The sequence below is a fragment of the Cryptomeria japonica genome, chromosome 10 (assembly GCF_030272615.1).
Source record: "Cryptomeria japonica chromosome 10, Sugi_1.0, whole genome shotgun sequence".
Taxonomy (NCBI): Eukaryota; Viridiplantae; Streptophyta; class Pinopsida; order Cupressales; family Cupressaceae; genus Cryptomeria; species Cryptomeria japonica.
In genome coordinates this window covers 170,727,483-170,748,199 of record NC_081414.1, presented here as the reverse complement: position 1 = coordinate 170,748,199, position 20,717 = coordinate 170,727,483, and positions in this window count along the sequence as shown.

Genomic DNA, 20,717 nt, shown 5'->3' with positions numbered 1-20,717 from the left:
TGTTATCCCCTGGCTCATCTTAGCACCTATTTGAAGAGGTAGAGGTGGATTGGTTTGTCCTCTAAGATTCATCATCTTCGAGGGTACAAATATCCTCCCATACAGAAAGCTTGCTACTTTAGAGTTGAGCGAATTTGGTGAAGTTCCTCCTAAATCTGAATCTGCATTCAAAGCTACTGTATTCGGGAAGCAGGAAATATGATCTGAGAGAAAGTTATACAAGGATATCCAAATATGAGAAGAAGATGAAAGAGCTTAAAGAAGAAGAGAGAGATATTGAAGAGCTTGAAGCCCTAATTGCTACAATAATGCCTAACAGTGTGGGTAAGTATGAGGGTAAGCTAACTCTTAAGTACTTTTCATGTAATAAGATTGAATATTTTGCTTCTAGATGCCCAGAAAAAGATAGAAATTCTAAGAATCCATTGAAACTTTACAAGCCTAAATATCAAAAGAAGTGTTATTTTTTTGTTGATGAAGGTTTGACATATGATGAGTCTAAGAAGGGAAATTCTAGAGATGAATGGGTGCTCATTACTATCAAGGAAGAAGTTATGGTGACAGCTAATTCTACTTGTTGCATTATTGAAGAGAAAGCTTTGGCTGCTGAAGTTGAAAAGAAAGATGAATGGGTTATTGATAGTGATTTCTCTCATCATATGACAAGTGATAAGAGTAATTTTGTGAGTGGAAAAGTATGATGGTGGTGTAGTAAGATTTGGAGATGACAAAGCTAGTATAATCCATGGTAGAGGTTCTATTTCTCTTGATGGTAAGCATAACACTGATGATGTTTTTTATGTTGAAGGTCTAAAGCATAATCTTTTGAGTATTCGATAGATGGTTGATAAGGGATATGACTTGCAATTCAAGAATGGAAAATGTAAGATCTTGAGTAGCTCCGGAATTGAGATTGCATCAGGTACACAGACTAAAGGTAATATTTTTCACTTGAATTTTGTTAGTAAAAGTTGTTTGATTGCACATATTGATGAAAGTTGGTTGTGGCATAGAAGGATGTGTCATGTAAATTTTGACTGCATGGTTAAGATAAGTTCCACTCAAGCTGTGAGAGATCTTCCTAAGATTGTAAATCCTTCTAATTTGGTATGTAAGGAATGCCAGTTAAGGAAGCAGACAAGAGTTTCTTTCAAGAGAAAACAATACTTCTAATGGGATATTGGATCTTGTGCATACTGATCTATGTGGTCCTTCTAGGGTGAGAGCTTGCAGGGTGACAGGTACTTCATGTTGTTGATTGATAACTATTCAAGGATAATGTGGGTTACCTTCTTAAGGGAGAAATCTGAAGCATTGGAGAAGTTCAAGATTTTCAAAGTTATGGTAGAGACAAAGACTAGATTGAAACTGAAGTGTTTGAGATCTGAAAAAGGTGGAGAATTTACCTCTAGTGCGTTCAACTCTTTTTGTAAAGAGGATGGGTTGAAGAGACAGTTATCTGCTTCGTGGACCCCTCAGCAGAATAGTATTGTGGAGGGGAAGAACAAGACAATTCAAGAAGTTGTTGGAACAATGATAATTGAAGGAAATATTCTATAAATCTACTAGCAAGAAGTTATGAGTACTGCAGTATATACTTTGAACCGAGTTCATATTAAAGGTGATACCGGTAAGACTCCTTATGAGTTATGGTTTGGTCATGCTCCTACTGTTAGGTATTTTAGAAAAAAATTTAGTAAATGTTATATCAAAAGAGATGAAGATCTAGGAAAATTTGATGCTAGATGTGATGAAGGAATCTTTCTTGGTTATTCTACTAAGAGTAAGGCCTATCGGTGTTATAACAAAAGATTGAGAAAAGAGCTGAAAGTGCTAATGTGAAAATTGATGAAGGAAATGTGTATCATCCTAGACCTTGTGAATATGATTCAGATGATGAGGATATCGATGCAGATAAAGGAAAGCAAGTGCAGACCCAAAATCATGTGGACACTATTTTGAAAATGCCTCAGAATGAAAGTGTAGCTGCTTTTGTTGAAGAAAGAGTCCAAGAAAATCATTAAAATCCTAAGACTCCCAAGTATGTAAGATTGAATCATTCAGAGAATCAAATAATTTATTATAAGAATAGAGGTGTGATGACTAGGAAAAGAATTGCTAAAGAGTATTGTTTTATTTCCAAGATTAAACCTAAGGATGTTGATGAAGGTTGTAAAGATGAAAATTTGGTTAGAGCAATGGAAGAAGAATTAAATCAGATTGAAAAGAATAATACATGGATTTGGTTTCACAAACCTAAGATTAAAAGTGTAATTGGAACTAAGTGAGTATTTTAGAATAAATTGAATGAACAACGTGACAGTGTTAGAAATAAAGCAAGACTTGTTTGTAAGGGTTATTCACAGACGGAAGGTATGGATTGTGAGGAGACTTTTGCTCCGGTATCTAGAATTGAAGTTGTTAGATTATTCCTTGATTATGTTTCTTAAAAAGATTTCAATGTTTATCATATGGATGTCAAGTCAACCTTTCTTAATAGTGAGTTGGAAGAAGAAGTCTACATTGAGCAACCGGATTCTTTTCAGCTAACAGAGGAAAAGGATATGGTTTGCAGGTTGAAAAAAGAACAATATGAGTTGAAGCAAGCCCCCAGAGCCTAGTATGCAAGTTTGGATAGGTATTTGATGAAGCTTGAATTCAATAAAGGTACTACTAACAGTAATCTATATTTCAAGATTGATAATGATAGCATCTTGATTGTTGAGGTATTTGTTGATGACATTATTTTTTGTGGAAATGATGGTTTATGCGAGAAGTTTTTTGATGATATGCAGAGTGAGTTTGAGATATCTATGATTGGTGAGATGAAAAAAATTTTGGCAGTGCATATTTCACAGTCAGGTAAAGGTATTTTTATATCTCAGTCTAAGTATGTGAAGCAATTGTTGAAAAAGTTTGGTTTTGATGATGCTAAGCCTGTTGGTTCTCCTATGGTAACCGGATGTAAGTTGACAAAAGATGATGATTCTTCAAAAGAAAATCAAACTATATATAGATCTATGATTGGTGGTTTATTGTATTTGACTCAAACTAGACCAGATATTATGAATGCTATTGGTATTGTTGTTAGATTTCAAGTTGATCCTAAGAAATCTCATGTTGTAGCTGTGAAAATAATTTTTAGATATTTGAAAGGGACAATTGATTTTGGTTTGTGGTATCCTTAAGATGATGACTTTACTTTGATTTCTTTTAGAGAAGTTGATTAAGAGGTGATGTCGATGATCAGAAGAGTACTAGTGGTGTTTTGTGTTTCTCATTGGAATGGGATTGGTTGCATGGACAAGTAAAAAGCAAAATGCTATATCCTTATCTATTACAGAATCTCAATAGATTGTTGCTGCTAGTAGTTGTACTCAGGTAATTTGGATGAAGCAAATGTTGAACGATATCAGAGTTATTTTTAATGAACCTACTACCGTATATTGTGACAATTCAAGTGCCATTAACATTTCAAAGAATCTGATATTGTATTTTAAGACTAAGCATATATGAATCAAGTTTCATTTCTTGAGAGAGAAGGTGAATGAAAAGGAAGTCAAATTAGAGTGTGTGTCTACTAAAGAACAGATTGCAGATATCTTCACAAAGCCTTTGCCTAAAAATATCTTTGAGTATCTCAGAGGGAAGCTAGGGGTGATTGCCCCTCATGTTGAGAACTAAGGTGCGTTGAGTTGCATCAGTCTGGTGAGCTTCATAGAGATATTTTGTGCTTTGGATTAATGAGTGTGGTTTCTATTGAGGGGGAGTAGTTAGTGTTGTGGTTCAAGTGTACTTTATAGAGATTTATTTGTGTTGTTTTGTCTTTGGCATTATTTTCAAAGGGGGAGAAAGGTATGTGAAAAACTACTATATCCTATGTTAATCTCAGGGGGAGATTTTTTTAGTATTATGGGTTGTTGATTCCTTTCTTTGCATTAATTTTTTTCACATTCATATGTTTCCATCAATGCCAAAGGGTCAGATTGTTGGATATTATTGAGAAGTTTGTTGGAATAATGTTTTGTCATTGATGTCAACATATTCCTTTGTGTGTTCCAATGTTGCAGTTGGATAATATGAGTTGGTTTGGTCAGTGTGTTGTAGATGAGCTGTTGCGGTTTAATGGGTTTTGAGGTGCTTATCTCTACTTGATTCAGCTAAAGTTCCAGTGGTCTGGATGATGATTTGATCGAGTTGTGAGGTCTAGTACTATGGTTGTTCTTTAGTTGTTCCTGTTATTTAGTATTCTGGTTTGTGCTCCACATTACTCCAGAATTACAATATCTTTGTGTGCAGATTTGGCCGAGTGTTTGGGACATTCAGATGTATCCTCAATTCTGATGGTCTGTGATTTAGAGGTCCACAAGTGAATCTTTTAGGTTGAGAGTCAATTGTGTTGGTGTTCTTGAGCTCCAATAGTGAGATGATGATTATTCTAGTAAGTTGTGATGTTGTGGTTGTTGTTATGGTGATTCACATTGCGTGTGGATGTTCCTACATTGTTTTCTATCTGTGTTTTTAGTCTGCATTGATCATTGTGGGCATTATCGATCATTTTCTTGATCTGGTGGTGTTCTTCATGTTATGCGATATTTATGGAATTGTAGCATGTTGCAGATGATCGAGGCATAATTCTTGGAGGTGTCCCATATTTGCAGTGTTGATTTGGATCCAAACTATGTCTTAGCCAATATTGTTTTGTTCCACATGTTTTGTTGTAGCATCTGAGGTTACTATTTTGTAATTTGGATTGAGGGTTTAGCCGACCTTGAAATATAGGTGGATAATTTTATATATATATATATATATACATTTAATATTCATTTGAGAGATGTATCTATGTGTGTGAATATTGTATTGATCACTTAATGGCAAAGGAGAACAGTTGAGAACTGTGAAAGAGTGTTCAAAAGTGTATGTGCAAAGTTTGAGTATATGTGCTTAACCGAAACTATAATCAGGCATTAGGTGATGTTATTTTCTCAGTTCATGTAATCCAGATTGTTTTCTGAATCTTTGTAAGACAATGAGTCTTCCCCATGGTTGTAGCCCTTTGTAATTTGAGTAGTGAGCTCTAGGCAGTGATGTGCATTCCCCATTGTAATATTTCACTTACTCCTAACAGGGTATTATCTCATTGTGGGTAGGTTCTCACCATGGTTTTTCCCTTAACCGGGTTTTCCACGTCAAAACCTTGGTGTTATGTGTGTTATTGATGTGGTGTTAATTTGTGCTTTAACTGTTAATTATCTTATTTGAATTTAAGCTTAAGCTGTGTAGAGTTTTTGTGCAAACTGATTCACCCCCCCCCGCCCACCTCTCAATTTGTTGCATTATTGCCAATACTCTTATCCTTGAATGAAAGGTGATCTTGGGACAGTCGTCATATGTGAGAAATTATGTAATGTTAGAGTACCATTTATCCATAGTACTCACAAACAACATTGTAGGCATTTCTTTAGATACTTCTTCCTCAACAATGGTTTCTTCTTCTAGTTTATTGTCAATTATCAATTGACATGATCCTCTCCCACAAATTAGCTTCGTAGGCTTGATCTCCATGTCATATTCCTAGATTTTTTCTATATGGTTACCTCTCTTGGTCCCAAAATCTTGTTGTGTCAAGATAGACTTGATTGTCATGTCCGAAACAAATGCAACAACATGCAAGTTCAAAATGTAGAACTAAAAATGCTTTACTGCCTTAATGATAGCATAATTGTACTTCTCCATCTGAGAATATTTGATCTCATGAGTTTTGAGAGGGAAAATCATGAATGCAATAGGGGATTCAACCCCTTCTGAAATTTTCTACATAAGAATTGCATAAAGAGTATGCTTGAAAGCATAACTATACAAGATAAAATCATTGGTGTAATCAGGACACACCAAAACTAGAGCATGTGCTATCACCTCCTTTATCTCATAGAAGGTTGCCTTTCCCTTCACACTCCAATTAAAGGTAGACTTTACTTTCATCATATTTACAATATGACAAGTCTTCTCTACAAATACTCGAACAAACCTTCTCAAGAAGTTGACTTTACTAAAAAAGGACTGAATTGTTGCCTTTCTTCTAGAAAATACAAGACTATGGATTTGACATGTTTAGGATCAATCTTAATACCTTCCTTAGCCACTATATCCCCAAGAAGTTTACCATGTGTCACCCCAAAAACTAACTTTTTGGGATTGAGAGAAATCTCATATTGACGACATTATAAATGAAAGAAATAATTTTGACACTCCTTGGAAAAAATTGTCAAATCATCAAGGTATACAATAATGAACTTACCAAGGAAAACCCTGAAAGCTAAGTCCATTTCTCTTTGTAAATTGGCACCAACATTGATTAATCTGAACAACATCTTGTGGTAAGAAAATGTGCCCCAAGGTGTGGTAAGAGCGGTCTTATGTTGATCATCCTTGCTTTCCTCCACCTAATTATAACTCGAGAAACCATCTAGCATGGATAGAATTTGAGATTCTATCACTTTTTGTAATACTTGATCCATTACTAGAAATGGGTAATTATCCTTTCGTGATGCCTAACTTAGATTGCATAAATCCACACAAATGTAGATTTTACCATTCTTTCGAACCGAGACTATGTTGGCTATCCGTGTAGAATCATGAATTAGGAAGATAATCCTTGCATTCAGCATTTTCTAGATTTCTTTAAAATCTCTACAATCAGCAATAGAATAAGAATAATTGCAATGAAAAATGCAAAATATATTACCATCTTTATTTTTATAATTATTGATAATATCTTACAAAAGGAAAAGTAACCTTTTTATCATGCTTGATTCTCCAAAAGATTCTTGTAGCTATCTGTTGACGACTGTTTTGACACACTTGCCAACAATCAGGTAGTCAATGTGAACACTCGCCACCTCTCCTAAAAAGTAATGAGTTCTAGGGAACTGATCGCTCCAAGGTCTCTATAGTCAAGTCTCGACGGTGATGGGCAGCTCAATGGTTGATGTGGTTGTACCTGTTAAGGGCCCTGCTGGTTGAAACTAAATCCCAATAATCTTTAATAACCTAACTTCCTTTTTTTTGTATTTTATGATTTAAGATTCTTCTGGAAATAAATTTCAAGAGATAGGGAAACAAGAAAATAACAATGAAACCAATTCAATAACAACTTAATGATCTATTTAATTAGTACCCTGCAATCCAAAAATCATCAAATATTATCCAAATCAACATTCAATAACGGACCTCCAATGAACATGTAAAGTCATGCAACTTCACAAACTCATGGAAAGAATATCATCACAATATTTTCTACCCCAATAATCCTCATACACCACTTGCGTGTGTAGTATGATTCATAAAGCAACAAACAGATGATCAGAACAAGTTGTTGATTTCAAATAATAGACATTACCATATTACAAAGAACGAACTCGTAGAACATATGCATAGATAAGGAAATCTATAAGGCGCTTCTTGTATTGATTTTAAATAATGTGTCACAAAATAACTCAACTTCATAACAATCTGCAAAAATAATCTAAAATTTCTAAGTAGACCTCAAATCATCAATTTGTGGACCCTTACAAATGAATCAAAATCCTCAATTTATAGAGTTTTCTCCCTACTTTCTAGGAAATAAACCTAATCTAAATTAAGAACTCAAAAGCTAGGAGTCGCAGTTGACTTGCAAGTCTCTGCCTCTATACTCTAGTTAACTACTATGAAACGAAGGCTGGATGAGCACTACAATGACCATGCTGCATAAGCTAGGTTTTCATAGTCATGCAGAATTTTTTGCTCAAAACTAAAGCATGAGTTGGAGGTGGAGTTGAAGTCCCAGTGGGGTGATCATGCAAAAACTCCTTTTAAAAGTCATGCTATAATAAGCAACTACACGTTTATCTTTCACTACTTTTTATAGGATTTATAATTGTTGATGATACATGTAACCGCCTCGGCAGGAGGATTAGTAACATGGTTGATTTTGAATTTTTACTTTTTCAAAACTTCCTTCGCTTTCTTTCTTTCCCTTTCTAACTCCTCTATTGTCTCTGCAACTTGTTGGCACTGGGTAATCAAATATGTATATATATACATCAATGCAACACTAAACTAAGTCGGAGCTACAAAATGTTGTGCCTCATAAGCATCCCACTAGCGGAGTACCTAATCTTCCTCCATAGCTCCCGCATTGGTTATTCCAAGCCCAGAAACTCCTAGTAACTGTCCTACAAAATTTTCATACTTTTCCACTATCCTAAGGAGGGGAGATCAAAACTCTGTTATATCCTCCACATATTGTTGAAGCATTTCCATCTTCAACTCCAAAATCTATGTGTAAGATTGCAAATTTTTACAATTGTCTCCACCCAAGAGATCCTCCTTTATTATCTCCTCTTCGCCAAGACCCAAAACTTTATTCATGACCCAGAACTGCTTGCTAAAAATGTTGAGCTTCCGCTCCCACTACTAAGACAAAGAAGCTAATGCTCCTCCCACTTACAGAGCCTTCTTATATTCCTTCATGGTATTCTGCTAAAATATTCTAATTTTAGATGCATTTATTTGTGCCCATGACTTTGTCATGGCAGCCACCTGTCTTACCTCAACCAATGCCTCTACATCTCCCTCTAGGAGTGACAAGATTGAAGGTAAATTATCATTTATACAAGTATCCAAAGGCTTGCCCATCTCTACCAACAACTACATGTATTGCTCTAGTTGTGCTTTGACCTCTGAATGGGAAGTGTATTCTCTTTCCATCTACCCCCTAATGACGCTAATACCCAATTCCAGGGTATCTAATTCCCCCCACTTAGTCTGCTTACCTAGTTTCACCTGTGACACTTGGTACTTTGGAGAGTTTTGACCTTATGCCTGCACATGAATTGCTATATCTGCAATCACCTCACCAGAAACCTATTCTTGAAAAATTATGTACAGTCTTGGCCTTCTTAGTTTTCCTTGGTTCTTCAATGATTGCCTGATGTAGTGTAACTTTTGGTAGCACTACTTTCCTTTTCTTTTTCTCGAACGTGAAATTCAACCATTGCGGCACATCCTTATCTTTATCACCCTCGTGAGGCATGATGTCAGTGGTCACTATATACACGCCTGACTTCTCTTCTGCTTCATCTTTCTCCTCTTCTATTGTATGCTTAGGTTCCTGAGGTGAAGCAATTGGATGGGCCAGGCTAGCTTGGAGAGCAGTATCAATATTCAATTGTTGCTGCTTATCTAACTCTCCTAAATTATTACAGACCTCTTCTTCAAATTTCCTACCATATTTATCCATTTCATCTATACCTTGCTCAGTGGCTATCTCTTTTAGCAAATATTCTTGGTCCTGTGGAGTTAAGACCAACCTTTCATCCTGCAAATCTTTAGCCTCATTTTGTTCCTTCTCTCCTCCAAGTAGTTGGTGTTCCATAGGTTGTTCATCCTCTTAGTCAGAGTCTAATTCGATGTTATGGACACTTACTATTTTCATGGTAGGTCTTAATACCTATGTCATGGAAGCCACTATTGTTATATCAGTTGGTGGTGGCATAGGGGCAGCAGCAGCTAATGTCAAAATTGGAGCTTGTATCTCGGTGGTAGACAAAGGCTAAGTAGGTGCACTAGTTGTATCAAGAGGAGGAGGTTGTACTCTTTCATTTGTTTTCCCTTGCTCATCTTCCTCATGATTTCCCTCTCCTAGCGTTTCTCTAATTGTTATCCTCACAGGAAGTACCTCTGCCAGTGGCACGGCTCCCAGCCCTTCTCTTACTCCAAAATCTGCAGCCTTTTTCAAAAGTCCAAATCTCCTCATTTGTTCCTTAACTTTCTTCAACAACTCCTCAGAACTCTCTTTGGTTTTAGTAGCTTCATCTGGGTCAGTTGATGTGTTCTTTCGATAACTAGACCTCATATTACGGGCATATTCCTTATAGCCCCTTGACTAGGGAACACCTGAAATAGATTCCTTTTGCTTCCCTTTCAAAGCGCTTGGCCTAACCCTCAAGCTTAGCCATTGTCTAGTTCTATCTACAACAGTTTGAGTTATTCTGTCTATATATGTATCTTCCTATGTCAAGCACCTTATGGGAGAGAGAGGCTTCTTGTCAATTTCTTGCTCTTTATATATAGAATCCAATAATTCACCATCATCCCTTAGTTCTTTGGGGAGATTGGTTTCTATTTCAAAACTTCTAATCTGAGGTATTGATAGCCTATAATAATTCTTTTCTCCAACCTCAAAACTATCTTTGAGGTTTGCCCATAAATCCTCCAATCTAGGCTTATGCCCCTCATATTCTTTTGGCATGATTTGTTTTAGCTTTCCGTAGGGATCATAGTACTCCCTTGCATAATTAAATACCTTAATATTTAGATCTTGAAGCTCCTGTTCTATCGCCTTTGCTACCTGAATCTTTGAACAAGAGAAATAACCAATAGAAACTGAGAAATCTATACCCGCTTTGTGTTTTGAGGACAAAAGGGATTGAAGGTCGAGCATCTGCCTGACATATTCTACCAAAATAATACGATCATTGCAGTATCGCGGCAGTAGCATAGGATTCCCTATGAATCCACTAACCCTGATTTATGTAGAGCATTGGTTCTAAATGAACCAACATACCCATTCTCTGATGATTGCCATTGCTTTTGGGCTTATCCTATAACCTGTATCACCTGTGAGTTTAATGATAAGAGGGAAAAGGAAGGCGTCATTTATTCTTTTAAAATATGTCTTTTCATCATTTAGAGGGAGTTGTGAATAATACTCCCACACCCTTTTTTACCCTTCCTCATCACCTAGCTAGCCCTCTATTTGCAATCCTAGGAATTTACTCGCTCGGGTAGCCACCCAGATAACATAGGAGGTAAAGAAGAATTTATTCATTTGATGCACCTCCTTCATCTGCTTATGTATGTTGTCAAAAATAATTTGAGCCCAGTCAAAGTATTGTTTCCCTATAAGTATGGTTGTCATGAAATGGAACATCCAAGGATGGAAGTGCCAACAATCTAGATTGTCGAAGGCCTTGCTCAGCATGATGATCAAGTCTCATTATGGCTCTTTGATTGTCGAAGGCCTTGCTCAGCATGATGATCAAGTCTCATTATGGCTCTTTGAAGTCTGCCCTCAAAATATCTATGGCCTTTAGCCCTGTCTTCCTCTCCTCTTCCAACTAGTTCTCATTCATATGCCTCTTGTTTGAAGTTGTATTTTTATTCCATACTCCGGCAGCTTCTTCCTCTGTTGTTAGGAGTACTTCATCTCTCGTAGGGATGTCAAACACAAATCCCAGCATATTGCTGATAAATCAATTACAATTCTACCCTAATCACCTGTGCACTTTCTGGTGTCTGCATTGTAGAACTGTGCAATAGTCATAATGAATTCAAGGGCTTGGACTAATTGCGGTAAAATGGTTGCCTCCACCAGACCTGATCTCTTAATCCTTCTCAACTCCTTGCCTCTCTTGCTGGAAGTTAGGTCCATCTAAATGCTCTGATCTGCAAGAAAGAATCACAAATTAGTTCAATTGCATACTTTAAAAATATCAATAACATCATCCACCTCAGGACTCCGAGGTTCCAAGGTAGATAGAACAAATGGAATCCAGAACTCTGGGGTTATGGGGTTTCGAGGTTAAAAGGAAAAGATGACTTCAGGACTTCGGGGTTCCAGAGTCTCGCGGTAGTTCAAAAGGGCACCAAGAAGATGCTTTGGAACTCCGGGGTTCTGGGGTTTCGAGGTTCTAGGTAATTCACTCATAAGTTTTGAGATGATTCGAAACTCTAAGGATCCGAGGTTCCAGGGTGAAAGCACGAATGGAGGAATCAACCTCTAGACTTCGGGGTTCAGGGGTTCTGAGGTGAAGAAAACTACCCAGCCCGGAACTCCGGGGGTCCAGGGTTCTGGGGTTCACGAGAACTACCAAGCCCGGAACTCCGGGGGTCCGAGGTTGGGAAAAACTAGGGCACGCGAACAAGAAGACATGCAAAATGAGGAACGCAAAAAAAAAAAGAAAAATCTGAACTAAAAAACTAAAAGATCTAAACATGAAAACACAAGGAAGGAGAAAAAAAACCTACCAACCTGGTGGGAGAAAACACACGAAAACCCAGCAACATAGAGGCGCGTAGTCGAGAGGTCACAACTCGAAGGTTTGAAAAACTTAAGTGCACAAATGAACTTAGAAAATTTCATTCCTCCTATTTTTACCCCTCTGAACTTCACCCATACGATCGCCTTAAACAAGACCTTGGGAGTCTAGGGTTCCGGACTTCCGAGGTGGAAAACAAAAAGGCAAGTAAGACACCTCAGGATTTTGGGGTTCTGGGGTTCCGAGGTTAAAAGACAAAAGAAACAAGAACTCACCCCGGGACTCCGAGGTTTCGGGGTTCCAGGATGAAAGCCAAAAATACTAACAAACCTCGGGACTTCGAGGTTCCGGGGTTCCGAGGTGAAAAAAGGAAAGCAAGCAAAACAACCTCAGGACTTTGGGGTTCCGGGGTTATTAAGACAACACAACTTCAGGACTTCGGGGGTCTGGGGTTCCGGGGATACTAAAAACGAAACATGAAGAACTTAGGATTTCAGGACTCCGAAGTTCCGAGGCTTCAACGACAAAAAAAAGACAAGGCACGACCTTGGGACTCTAGGGTTCTGGGGTTCTAGGGTCGTGACAAACATAACAAATGCCTACTTAGGGACTCTAGGGTTCCAGGGTTCCGGGGTGTCCAGGCAAAAACTTTAAAAAAACAAAGCTACAAAAAGCAAAAAGAGGAAGCCATATTTTCAAAACAAGGAAACTAATGGGGTTAGGTATGCAGGGCATAACAAATGGCGACTATCTGGGAAAAATGACTCTAGGTATTTTAGAACTTCAAAATCTATGGTTAACCTAACGCCTAAGGCTACTATCGGTCAAAAGGATGTATAAGAGTGAAAAGATGAGCGAACCAATGAACAAACAACTAGGTCCAGAACTAAACAGGATTAACTCTTAAGTGTGTGCGCGTGATTTATTACTCCATCATTTTCAATAATAAAGGCAAACAAAGGAAATTGAGTCCTAGCTACGTTGGTGAAATCAACCAATATGTTTCATGCAAGGTTATCCTAGGCATAGCTCTACTGCCATTCGGGCATTCATAGCCCCGACAAAGATACCTTTGGCTCCCATCAAGTAGTGCTCCATTGCCAGCCAGGCATCTATAGCCCCGGTGGAGATTACTTGAAACAACCAAGTTTAGTTGCTATAAGTGGATCATTTCTTTTATCTTTCTTTTCTTTTTTAAAACATCATGGAATATAGAAGGACTATCTCTTTCGTAACCTTTAATCAACTTTCAAACATTGAAGTCTCATTACTGGGTTGGGAACCACGGTGGACAACAGGAAATATCCCGACTTCTGATTTTTCACTTGGAAATAAGTTCATCTTGTATCTTACAAAAAAATTTGATGTATCTTAGTGTGACGGTATTGTTGAGTAATCAAGCTAGCCTTTTCCAATTGAGGGTCAAAACTTTAAATCATATTTAAACCATTAATACCACCTTGGACGAGTGTAGGCAAAGGTTTGAAAATTAACCAAACAATAATGAAGTTGTAAAGAGAAAAGAGTCTAAGTCTCTTAAAATTTGGCAATCTGTCATGCAAAGAATACATATCCTTTAGAATCCTTAAGAATAAACATGTATCCCAACACAACAAAACGAAAGCGAACAAAACGAAACAAACAAACAAAACAAAAAGGTAAACAGGCATGCAAAATAAAAATAAAAACAAATAATCTACTATAGTACAATAGGTCAAGCTTCACTGTGGATTAATCAAAATAGTGCTTGAGGAACTGACCACTGACGGCCAATGGTACAAGTTCTCCAGTCAAAAACCTTAACCTAAAAGTGTTCTCTCCTAAAATTTTGGCTATCTAGTAAGGACCTAACCACAACCTTTCAAACTTATGGTGATCGCCCCTCTTCTCTTTGGCCTTATCCCATAACAGAGATAGGTCAGAGATCCAAAAGGCTTTCACCTTGGTTCTTTTGTCAAACCATTGCTTAACAATGACTTGATGCTTAGCGAAGTGTTGTAGGGTATTAATCCTTTTCTCATCAAGTTTTAACAAATTTAGGAGATGAACTTCTACCTGATCCTCAATTTCAAGTTCTTTCATTAGCTGGAGGATAGGTATTTGTAAATTGATCGAGAAAATAGGAGTTTGGCCATAGACAATGCAATACAGAGAAGTTCCCAGGGCGGCCATAACTCTGGTTCGATCAACCCATAAGGCGTATCTCAACTGATTGTGCCAATCCTGGGATTTTTCTCAAGTAACTTTTTAATTACATCTAAGATATTCTTGTTCGTGGATTCAGCTACTCTGTTACCTTGCGGATAGTAATTGGATGAGAATTTCAATATCACCTTATACTCATATGACCATTGCATCAATTGCGCAGAAGTAAAAGCAAGGTCGTTGTCACATACCAGAGCGAATGGCATACCAAACCTGGTGACGATGTATTCTTCAATGAATTCCAGAACAACCGCCGCAGTAGCATTTCGACATGCTATGGCCTCCGTCCATCGAGTGCATTAATCTCTTGTTGTAAGAATGAACTTATGTCCTACAGACGAATTAGGATTAATGACACCTGCGAAATCCAATGCCCATTGGGTGAACAATCTTACCTCAAACATTGGTTGGAGAGGCATGGTGGGATTTCTCTCTCTAGAAGTTGCGGTTTGGCATGTATGACAATGACGAACATGCTCATGAGTATCTTTAAAAATACTAGGCCAATAATACCCAACCTTCAGAATTTGATGTGCAATGGCATCTGCTGACCCATGACTTGTACCATACTTCCCATGGAATTCCCTATTCATTTTACGGGCTTCCTAATGATCAAGACATCGAAGGTAAATACCTTCGTAGTTCTTCCTATAAAGTGTTGAATCCTTGATCATATAATTGGCACTTTTGAGCCTTAAAGATCATCTTTGTGTGGTTGTCAACCCCTCAGGACACTTGTTATTCAGCAAGATAAAAACCAAATCCGTGTACCATGGGTCCTGAGTGAATGACAACAGCGTATACTGCAGACATTGGATTTGAGGAATATCAGTCACCATAGCTTGAGACAAACCCTGGCCTCTAACTAACTTCATTGGATGCATCTCCAGATCAAACTCTTATAAAATAGCCATCCATTTGTAATACCCTAAAAATGGTCATCTAAACCATGGGCCCCTAATCTCGACAATGTCACCGAGGTCCTAACCAAAGGCAATTAAATAAATCTTGAGCACGCAATTAATTCTTTAAACATCAAATGTCACGTGGCAAAATTAATCAATCAATATTAATTAAATATTTATTTAATTAATTAAATCATTCCAAGTAAATCATTTTAAACAATTATCCTATTTATTTTATTAAATATCCTAGCATATTTAATTAAATAAATCAATTTGCCATTAAATCATTAAAAAGAGGAATTTAATTAAATAAATCAATTGAGCACCAAATCTTCAAAAATGGAAATAAATCAAAAAAGGAATGAATTGACCAAGAAAGAATTAAAATTTTGAGAAAAGAAATCAATTGGAGATAATCTTGAAAAACAAATTAAAAATTGATAAATAATCTCAGAGAAAGCAATTAAAACAATTAAATCTTAAAATTGAATGAAATAGAGAATAAATCAATTTTTTCTTGATTTTATCTTGATTTTATCTTAATTTTAGTTCAATTTCCTTTAAAACTGAGGAAAGCATCCAATCACATCAATTCACTTGGATTGTGCTTCCTCTTGGAAAATCTTGACCACTCATCATCATTTGATGTCAGCCGTTGGTTTCTTTCTGAATTTTCTATAAATTCAGGCTCATCTCTCATTCAAAAAAATCCTGGGGGCTGGAGAATATATTGTTATTATGTTGTTTTTGCTCTAGGTTCATTGAGAATATTGTATATCAATTATATCATATTGATTAAATCATTTAGCTTAATATTGCTTAAATCTTGTTAGATTAATCTTGCATCCATCTAGCTTAATATCATGCTCATATAAATTAAAATCCTTCGTCTTGGTGTAGTCTAGTCACTGGATTGCTTATACAAATCTGAGAGCAATCTTATACTCGCATCTTTTAGAAGGCAATGGGTCAGTTTGTTATGGTTTTCATATTCATGTTTATATCTATCTAACCATACATGTAATGACTTAATTGAAGTGTTGTGTATTACAGATCTAGGTCCACTTTTCACACACACATTTCTGGCACCCACCGTGGGGCCGAAAATGACTTTTTCGGCCTCAAAATCATTTTTTGTTTATCTGCAGGTTTCGTCCATACAGCCTCTACAAAATATCGTACGAGCAGTTTCACTGCATCGTACGACATTATATTGACGCCTACAGTTTCTCGTATGAAACAAGATCATATCCTTTACATTGTCGTACGAATCATAATATGCACTCGTACGACATACTGATTCTTTTATACTTTGTCATTCTATGTTGATTTCTAACTCGTACGACACACTGCTTAGTACGACACACTGCTTATGCTATCTTTTGTCATTCTTTATTGATTTCTAACTCATACGATAAAAGCGTTCTGTCATTCTATTTTATGAAGATTGTCATACAATTATGTGTTTTGATAGATTAAAAACATATTACCTTTCAGGATTTTTTGCTTAAATTTTGATTATGCTAACGTTGACCCTGAATTGTCTTCTGTCTGCTTGAGATTTTTACAGCCTAACCAATTTCTTGCAGGATGCTTGTCAAAGAATCTATCAATCAAACATATGCCTGTCAAAGAATAAAAACAACATGATTACTGATGTTTTGTTTTTGTAGGTTGCCTAAAGAGAAAATCGACAAAATATTGTGTATTCTTTAAATTCATTTTTAGGCACTTAAATTGCTATCTGGTTATTGAACAAATCTGTCTTTCATGTTTTTAGAAAAATCTAAGAGGTAGGAGAGTATGCTCTTGTCTTTTACAAACAATCAGAAATCTAGACCCTTGAAGCTTTTTTCTAAGTTTTGAGATTTGTGTACCTTTAGCGGGCCTGTCACAATGGGAAAAAGTAATCACCCTATGAGAATGACCCAAGTGAGTACAGCTAGACCTGAGCATTCCAACTCACTATAATAAATAGGTCTCTGGTGATTAAAGTCTCAGAGGATGGGATTATTTGAGTTTTCTCTTTGAGATCTCTCATATCGGGCATTTTGTAGGGCCTCACGGTCTCAATCATGTTTACATGACTACAGCTTGTTTCGGTACCTTGTCGGGCTATAGGCCTCAATCATGCTTGCGTGACTTCAAGGGGTTATTTCAAACGGAATTCCTAACTAAGAACTATAAGATAGAAGCTACCCGATTCACCTCCGAAATGTTGATAATCTTTGTACAAGAGAGATAGTAACTCTCCCAAGACACTTGCCATATCGTGCCCCCATTAGCATTTGGAGTTAGCTAATATGGCGTTGAGAATCCATTGTGTGAGACTCAGTGGCCGTATTCTGATTAGCTATTATGTGTGTACCTAAGTCAGCAAGCAAAGGTTTTCTTCTCTAAGCCAACTTCCATAGGGTTAGCATGTTGTGATTGAATTATTATATATCTTGCATGTTTTTTGTGTTTTCATCCCTCAAATTAAAACTAGAATACTGAAAATGAAGAAAACAAGATCAAACAACTTAGTGATAAACTCTGCCCGTGTCAAAACTAGTCTATCCTGGTCAAGAAGCAGTCCATCTCAGAATTGGTTATACTCAGTCATCATACCCAGTCATTGAAAAACTCATAATTTTTAGTCTATGCTCTGTGAACAGTCGTACGAGTCTGGTAAATTGTCATCCTGCACCATATCCTATGTCGTACAAATCTATTAAAGTGTCATCCTAAGGTCAATCCTATGTCGTACGAAACCCAGCAGTCTGTCGTTTAAATCTAAATCCTGTGTCGTGCGAAACAGAACTAAACAAAATCATTTGTCATCCGAGACCTACCCATTTGTCGTACGATACTAGGCAGAAACTCGTACGAAATAGAACTGTCGTCATCCTAAACCTATTATACTATCGTACGGTTTCAAAAATTCTGTCGTACGGGTCTCTGATTTTGCCAGTCCAGAACAGTCAAACCTATCCAAAACAGTCTACAGCGAGCCTAAAACTGGTTATCATCCTCCTGAGCATAAACAACCTTGATAGTGTACCTCTGTTGTTGCGTTGCACGATTTTGTCGATCATCTTTAAGCTAGTTCAAACAACATCTTATCAAACCTAAGTTAACTTGGATAACGTCTTACACAGGATAGGTCATTCCTGAAACCAGACCAGATCTTAAGTTACTTCTCTCAATCATTACGTTAAATGAACTACTAGCTACAATTTGATCTTGACTTCTGCAACACATCTCGCTCTTGGTCTTGTTGGTTACAAAATGCCTGTTCAAACCAGAAATTCTCGTAGCAAAAAGGAAAAAGAAAAAGAAATGCCCTTTGTGTCAAAAGACAATCCATTCTTTGTGGAAGACCCCTTTTACAATAAACCGTCCTCATCACAGATACCAGTTTACGACATACCAATCTTTGGTCAACCCCCATCTCCCACCATGTCTGAGGGAAGACAAGAAAGAGAAGCTAATAAATGAGACACTCACGATGACTTTAGCAACCATGCCACTGACAGTGATTCCTCATCGACTGAATCTGAGCTTCTTGAACCTCATGAAGCCGAAGTACATAGATGTCAGAATGATAAACAATTTCAAAAATTGATGAAGGTCATCATGGCTAGGGAAAAAGAAGACTATTTCCTAGAATTAGCAAAGCAAGGCGCCAAACTCCCTACTAGTTATAATGTGGAGGCCCTCATCACTAAAGAGGAAGAGACACCATGGGAAAAAATGAGCAAACAAATGCAAGCATTACAAACTGCGATCACAAGAATAGAAAACAAAGATAAAATGCCAAAACAATATTCTCTGGACACAATATGCCCATTCCCATTTGACAAAAACCTTTACATGTCTCCATTTCCTTCACGAGTTGAGATCCCAAAATTTGACAAATATGATGGTACCTCGGATCCTCAAGATCATGTTAGAGAGTTTTGTGCCGCTTGTATGGAGTTCATGCACGATCAAACGTACCTCATGTGCCTTTTCCCAAGGAGTTTAGGGGGTCAAACAATGGAATGGTTCGCAAGCCTACCTAAAGGAATAAAAATGTTTGAAGAACTAATCCAACTATTTTTACAACAATACTCATACAACATTCGTCACCCAGTCACTATGATAGAACTTTGCAATACTAGACAAAAGATAGGAGAGCACTTTCTCACTTTCCTCCAATGATGGAGAAAGATGTTCTCTAGATATTCACGGACTATCCCAGATCTTGAGAAAATGGATATCTTCATCAACAACTTAGTCCCTGAATTGAAATACAATGTCCAGATGCAAGTACACCCTTCATTCAACAAAATGGTAGATAATGCCCTCAGAATGGAAGACGTGCTTATCAAAAAGGGAGATATATCACTTTGGAAAGAAACATTGCAAGGTTCTAGCTCTAAAGAAAAGACTAAATACTGGAAATATGGCAAAGATAGAAACAAGAACATCATTAATGATGGAGTGGTAGATATTGTCCAAGCAAAAACAAAATCCACAATATTTAACTTGGCCAGTGGCACGCAAGCACTCAAGGTAGCTAAAACTACAACAGAAAAACCCCCAAAGAAAACAAGAGAATGGTTTAAAGAAAAACCTTGGCTTTCAAAGCCTAAGCATGATTTTACTCCTCTAGATGAATCATATGAATCAGCTTTTAAAACTTTATTGGCGAATAATCTGATAACATTACCAGACAATTCTAGACCATATGACCTAGAAATTAGGCCCAAATGGTGGAGAGAAAACGAATACTGTGACTACCATCGAACAAGGGACATAACATAAACCACTGCAATGAAACTCCGACATGAAATCCAAGATCTCATTGATGCAAGCAAGATCGTTGTTGGAAATCATGCAACTAATGTTGATCATAAGGCCTTTAAAGATCTCTTACCCACTTATGAACAAGGAGATTCCTCAAAATCCAAGGGAGGAGCTAGAGTCAATTATACCTACACTAACAATGATAATGTGATCAACATGATTGAATCTACTCAAGCTGAATATTGCAATGTGATCATAGTCCCAGACCACCAAAATAAAGCACAAACTGCTAATGTCGTGACTCACACTCAAAGGAAGATTTCTCTTCCAGGAGCTAGTCCCCCAACTTTTGATCAAACAACATCAAAACTACCAAATAGACAAACAAACACAATCATGGCTAAATCGAAACAACCAGCTTCATCGTCTTCTCCTGGTTATAGTATTGTCGAACAATTGAAGAGAACCAATGCTCAAATCTCCATTTTAGAACTACTTAAGATCTCTTCTGCTCATAAAGAGGTCCTGGACAAGGCTTTACTTACCACCAGTGTCTCTAAAGATTTAGACGTAGATTGGTTTCAATCTATGGTGGATCACCTAACTTCACCTTATTATCTCACTTTCTCTGAAGAAGATGATAACTCACTGAGTCACCCACATAACCAGCCATTACACATTGAAGCCATGATCCATAAACACCAAGTTAAATGTGTTTTAATAGATGGAGGCACTGGGTTGAATATATGTA